Consider the following 11,594-nt stretch of genomic DNA (forward strand, 5'->3'; position numbering starts at 1 on the left):
GCGACCAAAAATTTTGGTCGCGGATAACTTTTGCCGACCAAAAATAGACTTTTAGCGACCAATTTTTTTGTTGCTAAAAGTGTTAATTCTTGTAGTGGTAGCTAGGGTTTTGAAAAAGTCCAAGAGATTCATTGTGCTCACTCCTAATATTGATATATTTTATATATATCAATTTTGGTGGGTGTGTGCTTGTGATATGAGCTTGCTGTGAAAGACCAATTCAGTGGTTCAATTTGTCAAGTACTGTGTGTGTAATTTGGCTGGGATCAAAGAACTTGGTTCAATCTTATTTGTTTAGTGCTCAATTTCAGTGAGTTTCGAAAGACTGCTTCAGTCCACTCTCCGCTGCCTCTATTCCAACTTCGAAGGTGTTTGCTACTACTGCTGTGTGCTTTGAGGGTGTTGGTTTGGTCTATTATTTTAGGTCTTCTACAATCTGTTTCGAAGATAATTTGTTCATCTATTTAGTGAGCTATTTCCTCTATGTATTTGTGATTATTTGAAATTCACCTAAGGGTGGTTTGTGAGACCATTCATATTTCGTTTGTAATCATTTGAAAACTCTTGGTTGATTGTGGAATCAAACTACAGTCCTGTGGACGTACCTCACATTGAAGGAATTACGTAAAAATTATTATGTCGTTATTGATTTAATCTTTTGCATTATTTTTATTTCCATCGATTGATTTACATTTGTGGGAAATCATCTATTTTTCATAACAACTAGTACCAAAGCTTACGGTTTATTTGGGTTCATTTATTTGTGTAAATCAATGAATGGAGGATCTATTATTTTCTAAAGATTTGTATGGGTTTATTGAGGGTGATAGTGGTAAATCCGGGGGTATGAAAGATGATGAATGGAAGATGCTTAATCAAAAAGTTGTTGATGTTATCCATAGCACGTGACTTATGGAAAAAATTAGGTTTTTATGATAGAAAATTAGTCACAAATAAAACTTTTCTATTTCGAAAGTTGGTTGATTTAAAATATAATGAGGGTAGCCTGGAACATTTGAATGAAATGAAGAGTATTGTTAACCAACTTTCTTCTATGAAATTTGTTTTTGATGATAAGTTGCAGTCTTTGATGCTACTTAGTTCCTTACCTGAAAGTTGAGAGACTTTGGTTGTGACGGTTAGTAATTCGGTGTTCGATGGAGTTGTTACAATAAGCCAAGGCACTAGTACCTTGTTGAATGAAGAAAATAGAAGAAAATCAAGGAGTTTCTCTCATTCAGAGGCATTTGTTGTGAAAACCGAAGCAAAACAAGGGAAAGGAGTAAGACTTCTCATGGTCTAGATCAAAATCGTGACAAATCAAAAAATGGTTCTTTTTCAAAGAAAGACATTGAGTGTCATTATTGTTGTCAGGAACCAAAACCGACCTCTATAGGTTTAGCGTCATAACCGGCCAGTAATCATAGATTACCTAGGGCTTCCATACGAATAAATCCATTTAATGTAAGGTATGGGGCTTAGCGAAAGTATAAATTAACATAACATCTATCCATTGAGCCATGCATATATGAAAAGAACTTTATATAATAAACAAAGATTTGTTCCAAAAGTACATTCATCACATTTGTACAAATTTTCCTGTCTTATAGTTATACAAAACCCCAACTATACACAAATACAAAACCATTGAAGAAACAAAAAGGGGTTTAACTAGCATGGCTCCACCTGAGCCTGGTTTACTTCGCTTGGAAGCTCCTTAAAAGGCTGACTCGAGTAGACTTGAGGCTTTCTTAACTCTGATGTTCAGTTTTTCCACCTACATATATATATATATATATAAACAATAAGCTAGGGCCCAATGAGTAATAACAGAATAAAAAGGTTGTATGAATGAAGTTCGATAATATTGCCAAACCAAATCTCATTTCAATTCTCAATATTCAATAAATTTCATCGTTAATATCATTCAATATCAAATTAAGTGGCACATCCATGAAGCAATAACATTTTGATCACAATGAATCATAAAGGTCAAGCCAATGGACTACAAAGGGTCAAACCAATGGACCACAAAGGGTCAAACCAAAGATCTCTGTGTTTCAATTAATCCAATAGCCATGATATTGTTACCTCTAGGCAAGGCCTATGATCGATGGATGCCACAATACAGTTTTATATGTGAACGTCATTCATCGATAGAAAGTATCATTTTAATCAACCAATCAATCAATCGCATATTGATTTCAAGAACAATAACAATTTCAAAATAAATATTACTTGAACATATCTTTATAAAGTTACTACTCACAGTGGGTTATGTTATTACTAGGCCTCGAACGTCCACCTATACAAAAACACATAACAAACACCCAAATGAAGTACCATTCAATATCCATTTTATTTAATTCAATTCTCCTCATGTGTTTCTAACTCATTCCATGTTTATATGAGTTCAATTGGTGCCTAAGAGCACTAGAAATGATATGAGGATGCAAGTATGCACTTAAAAGAGTGAGTCAAAAGTTGCTGAAATTAGGGTCCTCACTCGAGTGGGAGTATAAAAATAATGGTGGTCGCTCGAGCACAACTTCGGTCTCTCGAGCGGTCTATAAACTCTGCAAAAGTACTAGTTGCTTGAATTTTACGCTTGACGATCGCTTAAGCCAAAGATTGAATAAAAGTTGGTTTGCTCGAGAGTGCACTTTGTTGCTCGAGCTACCGTGCAAATGTTTGCAAAAATACTGGGAGCATGAATTTTATGCTCGAGCAAAGTTTTACTCGCTCGAGCGAACTGGTCGAATTCTGGAATTTCCAGAATTGTGTTTGAAGTTCAAACTTGATATTCAAAGGTCCAAAACTTGTGTTTTTGGTTCAAAAACTTTGAAAAACATTGTATAACATGAAAACACTACCAATTTAAAACCATTTATTCAAATTCATACTCCAATTGTCCAAATTCAAGCTTATATTGTGTAGTTAAAACCAAGCATGTCATGGATTAAGTCCTCTTCTTTGTAAAACACCACAACGTGATATGAAATGCATGAATCCAAGGATGATCTTCAAGTTCATGCCGCCTAAGCTTCATGCATGTATGAATTTCAAGAAATCTTAACTCAAAATGAAAGATCAAGCATGCATGTGCATAATTCAACTCAAATTCATCATATTCATGGTAATTCATGCTCAACCTACTCAAATTCAAACCAATGATCCTATAACTCCATGAATTTAGTTTCTACATGACTCAATTCCAAGAATTTAGGATGAATCTCATACCTAATGTGTGAATTCAAGTGTATTATGGCTCAAATCTTCAAATCTCCTATAATCCTCTACAATACTCCTTGTTTCCTCTCTGAATATTGAGTTCTTCTTTCTTTCTCAAAATCTCAGCTCAAAGTTGTAAATTGTTAGTTTAAAAGATGAATTAGGCTTTTATAGGGTGTAATTAGATTAGCCTAATTAAGCTTGCTTATGATTAATTAATCCTACTCAATTTTGATTGATATTAATTATTTTATTCTAATTATTTTGGTCCGAATTAAATTTTGACGAAAGTTGCCATAAAATTCTAAATATTTTAATTATTTTATCGGGCTAGTCAATTTTGGCTTCTGAAGCCATTCGTGCTTTCAATTTCTGATTCTAAGTCGTTAAGTGAACAGATATTCCATATAAGAACAGATAAGTTGTAATGCCCTGAAAATAACCAATATAAATTATCTACACTAACTAACATCCACGAAATAATAACAACAATTCTCCCAACTTTACATCGTTAATCAACAAGTTTATACAAAAGTTCCACATGTAAATTATATATTCAAGGATACATGAATACATAAATCTATAGCATGTAGAGCATCATGTTCCCAAAAATAATAAAATGCCCTCATGGGCTTACAAATTCCAAGGCTTAAGCCCGGTTACACAAAAGTGGCCTCTCGGACCCATACATAAATAGCCCTTGGCTAGCAATTAAATCATAACAAAATAGAGTTATTACTCTTCATAACATATCCACGTTCTCAACTTAGCGGGATCACCATATCTTTTCCTACACCAAAATCCCATAGGGGTGAGCATAAAGCCTAGTAGAGAAGTTATGCAACCTTCAATGTTAAATGCAAATGCAAATGCCATGCGATGCCATTTTAAAGAAAATTCTATGCACATGCTCTTCTTAAAAATCATCACGTTTCCAACAATGGTTTAAAATCTCAATAATTTTGAAATCTCCAATTTTAATCAATAGGGGTGGTAAACATGACTCAGGTAATCCCTAGGTTGGTGTCTGCAAGTAGGCTCAACTAGTACTACCAATAACCCCACTTTACCGGTTGCTAACTGGAAGGGAAGTGGTACCTCCTCCGAGCGTGTTTTCGGCCTTTCATCCTGGACACTCAGGCTAACTTACCATTTCCATCTACATCCCCTATCCGGACTTACCAACGTATTTATCCCAAACATTTCAATAGTTCTCATTCAAAACATTCTTTTCCCAATGTAACGTTTCCAACTCAATTCAAGATGTGCAAAAATGATCATGAAAAGAATGAGTATATGATGCAATGATTAATATCTCATAACATTTCTCCATTTCTCTTACTTCCAATGCCATTTCACAAATGACCATTTGCTCAATCGATGCTATCAACACATAGTAAGAGCTTCTCATCATACACAATTTTTTAGCATTTTAGTCTCATCAAGGCTATATGTAATTTTTCAAACATCCATTTCTGAAGTTGCAATTCTCATAATCCATGGTACTCAACAATTATCATCTCACAATTATACAAGTTCATACATTTAACAATAGTTTTTAAAACAATTTTCCTCATTCTCATATATTAACAAGATTGCCATTTTGCAAACCACACCATGAAACCTACACCCATTCATTCTTTTAACACAAGAAAAGAGAGAAATCCATAGGCATTTCCATACTTTCCCAAAATCCCCAATTTCTAGGGTTTTTCATCAAAAACCAAACATTCCCCATTTCCTTGGTGAAACCCTACCAAAATCATCTTTCTTATGTTTAATGAAAAGGAAAACCCTCTAGGATTAACAAAAGGGTTGAGATTTAAACCCACATTTATAACTCTCTACATTTTGGATCTCAAAATAAAAATCAACATGAGAACTTCAAGAAAACTCTTAAATAAAATTAATATAGCAAAACATGTATATATAACTCAAGAAATCCCTACCTCAAAGTTTTTGGAGAAGATATGAGAGAAGAAACCCTAGAATCAAAAGAAGAGAAATCTTTGATTTCCACCACACAAAATGAAGCTCTAGCTTTTGATCTCCAAGATTAATGAGAGAAGATGACTCTACACCCAAGGGATTGCAAGGAAAATCAAAGAGTTTTGGTGTTTAATGAGGGTTTTTAGAGAGAAGGAGGAGAAAATTAATGTTTAGAGTGAGAGGGAAATGCCCAGAATGTGATATACACTCGGCCAAAAAGAGAAGAAAAAAAAAAACTGAGATTCGGAATACCCAGATTGCCGCACGTATGGAGCGCCTTCCCCGCACGTGCAGCCTTACCCCCTGCACGTGCAGCCCCCACCCCGTACGTGCGGCCCCCACCTCGTACGTGCGGCCCTGGTCCAACAGCGCAGAATTTCCCCAGTTCGCTCCCGGACTCGGCTGCGCACCCTCCAAAACAAAAGGAAAGCCAACCCGAAGTAAACAAGGATGAGAATTTGAGAAGGAATGTCCGGACACACAAAAGTGAGCATGTAATCACACAATTAAACTCATAATCATGCAATTAAGCTTATTGAAACAATATTACTTCTAGAAAAGAGTGCACAAGTCATGTACAAAAATATTACTTCTAGAAAAGAGTGCACATGCTTCTACTGATGATGCTTCTTTTCATAAAAATATTACTTCTAGAAAAGAAAATTGTAACAATTCGTACTCCTTGGACTAGTAGGATTTCTTTTGACTCTCTTATTATTGTACTTGAAGCCTCTTTCATTGATTTTAGAGTATTGATTGAGGTGATATCAAATAGTAAAGTATGATTGAATCAAAAGCATTAATGTGGATAATTATCCCATAAGCAGCCTCCACTCTTTTACCTTTTTGCCTCTCCACACTTTGAATATGGATGTGAGGCGAGAACCATTGGAAATTTTGTTTCCGAGACTTCAATTTGGACACAAGAATGACCTAAACAGAGTTCGGATGAAGGAGTTATGTCCATTTGAAATTTGAGTACCTGTGTTAGAAGCAAGTCCGCTCGAGCGAGCTTTTGACTGCTCAAGTGGTTTGTGCAAGATTCTGAGATTCTGGGAGCTTAATTTCACTACTTGAGCCAAGCTTTGACCGTTCGAGTGGTCTGTTCAAAATCAAGCACTTTAAAGTCACTTTTTGTCTCAAACTTTTCATTCTTTCTTCATATATTCTCTCCCTCTCCTCTATACCCAAAACCCTAGACCTCCAAACCTTTGATTTCATCTATTTTTCACCAAGAATACACCATAGATCTTGCATTAAAGATGAAGAACAAGTGAAGATCAACATTTTGACCAATTGGATTTTGTATTTTTCAAAGGAATCTTCTTGATCTAGCTTCTCTACTTTTATTTTTGAGGTAGGATTACTTTTAATCTTGTATCTCTTTATTTTGAGGATGTTTATGTGGTGCTATTATGACATTGATGCTATAATTTAATGTTTGAGTTTACAAAATTGGGTTTTGCTTCAAAAATGAAATTTTCTCTACATTTTCTTAAGATTTCCATTAATGGCTATGAATTATGAAGATTTTAGTTGGGAAATAACATTTAACATGATTTAGGAGTAAAAGCCCCAAATTTATGAAAACCCTAGTTGTAAAATTTAGAGAAAAGATGAAATTGATTATTTAATTCTTTAAAATTGATGAATGGATCATGACATTTTGAATATGTATTGATTGAGACTTGTGAAATTGGAACCTCTTGAGATTTTTTCCTAAATTATGAATATTGTTCCTCATTACTCCATTGAATTATTTGAATGGTGTGCATTACCCTTTACCTAAAGAATGTATGAATACTTGAAAATCTTGGAAAGGTTGTTTAAAGGGGTGGTAAATAGCATATTAGTCTAGGTAGGGAGTCGGTTTTTTAAAAGAGTTGTGTGTTGTTGGCAATCGCGCGGGGGAAAGTTTGGGTGCTCAATTGCTCTGTCTTGAGCTTATCGTTGGGCAAATGTGGGAAAGTGTTTTTGGGTGTCCACTGGTCTTACTATATTATAGTCAATAAAAGTGAAAAAAAAACAGATAATTTTGGGTGTCCATTCCCTGCTGTATTAATAGCTAGCAAACGTGGGGATATTTTGAATATACACCTATGCATATGTATGTATTGGGACTCTCTTTAGGGACTTCATGGCGTATTTATCCCCCGGCGTTGAATTGTGAAATAGTGAAAGTTATGAATTCATGTATTCTTTCTTAATATTATGAGTTGAATTAAATATGTTTGGTTGCGATAATGCCATATGGATTTTCGAATAACTAGATACTCTGTTAAAAGTATTTCTACTGGGCATCTAACTCATTCCTATCTAACAATTTCAGGAATCAGTGATTTGGAACCACCCCTATGAGAATGAGGGGGACTTTTGTTTTGTTGGGGCACGAAGGCTCATGGATGTATTATGTGAAAGTTCCGAGCATATGTGTTTTGGGATTGCGTGTCCATTTTGTCGTTACAAGGCATTGCCTTGATGTTTGTACACCATTAAGGCATTATTATTTTTATCCTTTAGCTTCTTGGACTATGTTAATGTTATCGTAACTAAGACAAGAATCTGAAAATTTATAATATTGATATGTAGTTCAATGAAAAAGAGAACTTTTGGGATTAATGTTACTGTTTGGTATGGTAAGATTTCAGATTAATCATGTTATGAGTAATGTTTTAATTTAATTAATTTGGGGGTGTTATAAAATGTTTTGGAGTTGGTACATTCGGATGTGTGTGGTCATTTGAAAGTTAGAACACATAGTGGTACACTTTATTTTGTTACTTTCATTGATGATTATTCAAGGAAGTTTAAACTTTTGCACTAAAAATTAAAGATCAAGTTGTAGATGTGTTTAAGTATTTTCAGGCCATGGTTAAAAGAGAAACGAGGCGAAAATTGAAGTGAATCAAAACAGATAATGGTGGTGAATACATTGGGCCATTTGATGAGTATTGTTGTAGTCAAGGTATTCGACATCAAATGACAATTAAGAAGACTCCTCAACAAAATGGTGTTGCTGAGAGAATGAATCGCACCATTGTGGAAAGAACAAGGTGTCTGCTTTCAAATGCTAAATTGTTAAGATCCTTTTAGGGTGGGGCAATGAAGATAACGGTTGACTTGATCAATTTGTCTCCTTCGTATCCTTTGAATGGTGATGTTCCCGAAAGAATTTGGACCGATATCTTATGAGCACTTGGGAGTATTGGTTACCGAGCATTTGTTCACATTCCAAAAGATGAAAGGTCCAAGCTTGATAGTAAGTCAAGGCAATGCATTTTTCTTGACTATGGGCATGATGAATTTGGTTATAGATTGTGGGATCCGGTTGACAAGAAAGTTATTCAAAGTCGTGATGTCATGTTCCTTGAAGACCAAACAATTGAAGACTCTGGCAAAGATGATCAATTGAAGCAAAAAACTAGTGATCTCATTAATATAGATCCATCTCCTTCATCTTCGATGGATGATGAAAATGGGGGAGATGTACAGCCTCTTACTAAAGATAGGAAGGATGATGTTAATCCTAATGATGTTGAGCCCGAAATTGATGAAGAGCATCCAACTCCAGAACCGCTGTGAGGCTCCTAAATTTTGTATTTCCATTAAGGCCTTTATTTTTTAACTATTTTAATAACGACCCCCAATTCCTCGTTTATTCACAATTTTAACCCTAGAATTGAAAATGCGTCCCAATCAAAGCCATGCAAACCCTAATCGATCCCAGTAACTTATGATTCATTTCTAACATTCTAATATTAATTAGTTAACTCTATAATTATAGATTGATCGCTTAAAACCCTAATTTCTGATTTCTACTATTTTCATTCGGTTATGCATCTTTTAATTTAAAACAAGATAATTCGAACCAAATTATTTTTGCTAATACTATTTTAATTATTACTACACTTGAAATAGATATTCTAATTAAGCCCAAGTGCTCACATTTTATTTTAATTGTATTTTGACCCCAAATCATTCTGTATATATAGAAAAGTACAATCCATTATAATAATATTTTTCACAAAATATCTACACTATTTTAAGATGAATTTGTAAACAAAAGAAAATGAAAAATTCCTTAAAAGCCCTATTCAATTGAAGCACATGGCCATGGAGATTTTGTGTAGTACTTTTGAAACCAATTTCATGAATTCATGGAAGACTTTTGACCAAAGACCCTAAATCAAGGATGTTTGTCTTGTACCCACCTTTCAATCAAGTTCCAAATCAACTAAGCAAGGGTTAATCCTAAGTAGATCACACTTAATCTTCCTAATCACCCATCATTTCTTTACAATTCAACTAAATACAAGTCCATTCCATTCAATTCCAACCAAAGGGCAATTAGGACCTTTCACTACATTTTTCCTATAAATAGAACCTCTCCCTCAACACTTTTTGGACATCAAACACATACACACACACACATAATTTCAGCTAGAGGGAGAGAAAGAGAAGAGAAAATGTGAGCGCATTGAGAGAAGGAGGAAGAAAGTGAGCAATGTTGTACAAACAAACCTTCTAGGCAAACAAGTAAGCCACAATACAACCCTCTCTTTTATTTTCCCATTCAAATACATGATCTTAGAGGTTTAAAGTAACAAATTCAGATGTGTATTCATAATGTTGTTGTGTTTGAATAGAATAATTAGAGTCTTGTTTCTTTTCTTACTTGTAGTTTCACTTAATAGAAACAAAACTATCTTCTTCTTTTTTTATCCATTTCTCACATTATTTCCAAATGAATGCCTCATTTCTAATAATCTGAGTTATTTTTAACATATTTAGCATGTTTTTATCATAGGAGAAGTAGAAAATTACTCATGGTTGCCCTCTTTTTCTATTACTCCTCTTATTTCAAGTTTTGTGCAAGAACGACCAATATTTTCAGCCCATTTTCAAACATTTTAGAAAAATTTAGAAAAATCTTCTTGACCTCATTTTTATGTAAAAATTTCCTTAAAGTTTTAGTTTTCAATTAAAAATGGTTTTATTTAAAAATAGTGAGTGATTTAAAAGAAAATCTGATTTTCATAACAGTAAATGAATCTGGATAGTGCTAGAGTATTTCTTTAATAACTAAAAATCTAGGACAGTTTTCCCATTTCTGAAAGATGATCTAGAAACTAGATAAAATTCTCTACAAACCCTGGAAAGGCCGGGTTCAGAAAAAAAATATGAAAATGTCTCTTAAATTATGATCTTTAGAGTGTATCTAATCTAAAAATTTGTTTTTGTCGATAATTTCATGCTTACAATTTCATGAATATGCTTATTGTCACATGGTTGGTCCTTAGTATGATATTTAAATTATTTTTTTATATTCCTCTACCATGGTGCTTTGATGATGCTCATACTTGTATAGAAATTACTGTCTTAAAAACTTGTTCTAACCCTAACTTAAAATATCTAACTCAAGGGGAAATTAAATAGGGTGTTGTTCTGTGCGAGTCCTGACTTAAGCGGAGCTTGTCTTGAGAGATCAGAGCAAGTTCGCAAGTTATAGTCTCCTAACTCAGAATGGACAACAAGATACCGTGGTGATCTTTGCAGGGGGTGCTGCCTTGGACCTGCAGGCCAGTGGGAGGATTTTCCTGTAACAAAAAAAAAAAGAAAAAGAAAAATGGGGTGGTGTTGGGTTTTCGATCACTTGAATAATGATAAGATGATAATGTATTAATTTCAAGATGGATTGATGGGACGTATTTCCTAATTGAAGGTTAAGTCTTGCGCAAGTGATTGTTCGGAATCCTTGAATGGACCAATTGTATTCGGACTCTAGGTACTTATGACAAATAAGATTGGAGGAGGTTATATATTTTTACCATCTCTTTTGAGGTCCTTGGTTGGCACTACGCAGTATGTAACCATTGTAGGCGTCCGAGGTAAGGTCTGTAAAGCAGGAAAAAATAAGGCCACTAAATAATCTGAGTCCAATTCTTGTGGTTGGAATGATGAAGTCTCTTTGGAGGATTTCCAGATTACTAACAGCTAACTTATAATCGTTTGCTTGTTTACTTGATTATTATACTTATTGCTTATTGTAAATGTGGTTGTACATTGGATTGGGAAAAAGGGATGGGGTATGTGTACATTTACTAGGCATTCTAAGCTCATGGTGTTTCATACCAGGTATTGACGAAATTTATGCGGATGATGACAAAGCAAAATATTTGAAACCTTATGGCTATCCTAGAAGAATTAGGAATTAGTAATCATATTTAGGGATTGTAAGTGTTAAAACTCTTGTCGTAATTAAGATATGATCTTGTAACTATTATTTTACTTATATATACATATATCTTTTATGAACTTATCATTATCTTTCCGTCGACTTATATAGACCTTGTGTTAATACCTTGTTAAGATCT

The sequence above is a fragment of the Camellia sinensis genome, chromosome 4, assembly GCF_055761805.1.
Source record: "Camellia sinensis isolate YWXY chromosome 4, ASM5576180v1, whole genome shotgun sequence".
In the NCBI taxonomy this organism is placed as follows: Eukaryota; Viridiplantae; Streptophyta; class Magnoliopsida; order Ericales; family Theaceae; genus Camellia; species Camellia sinensis.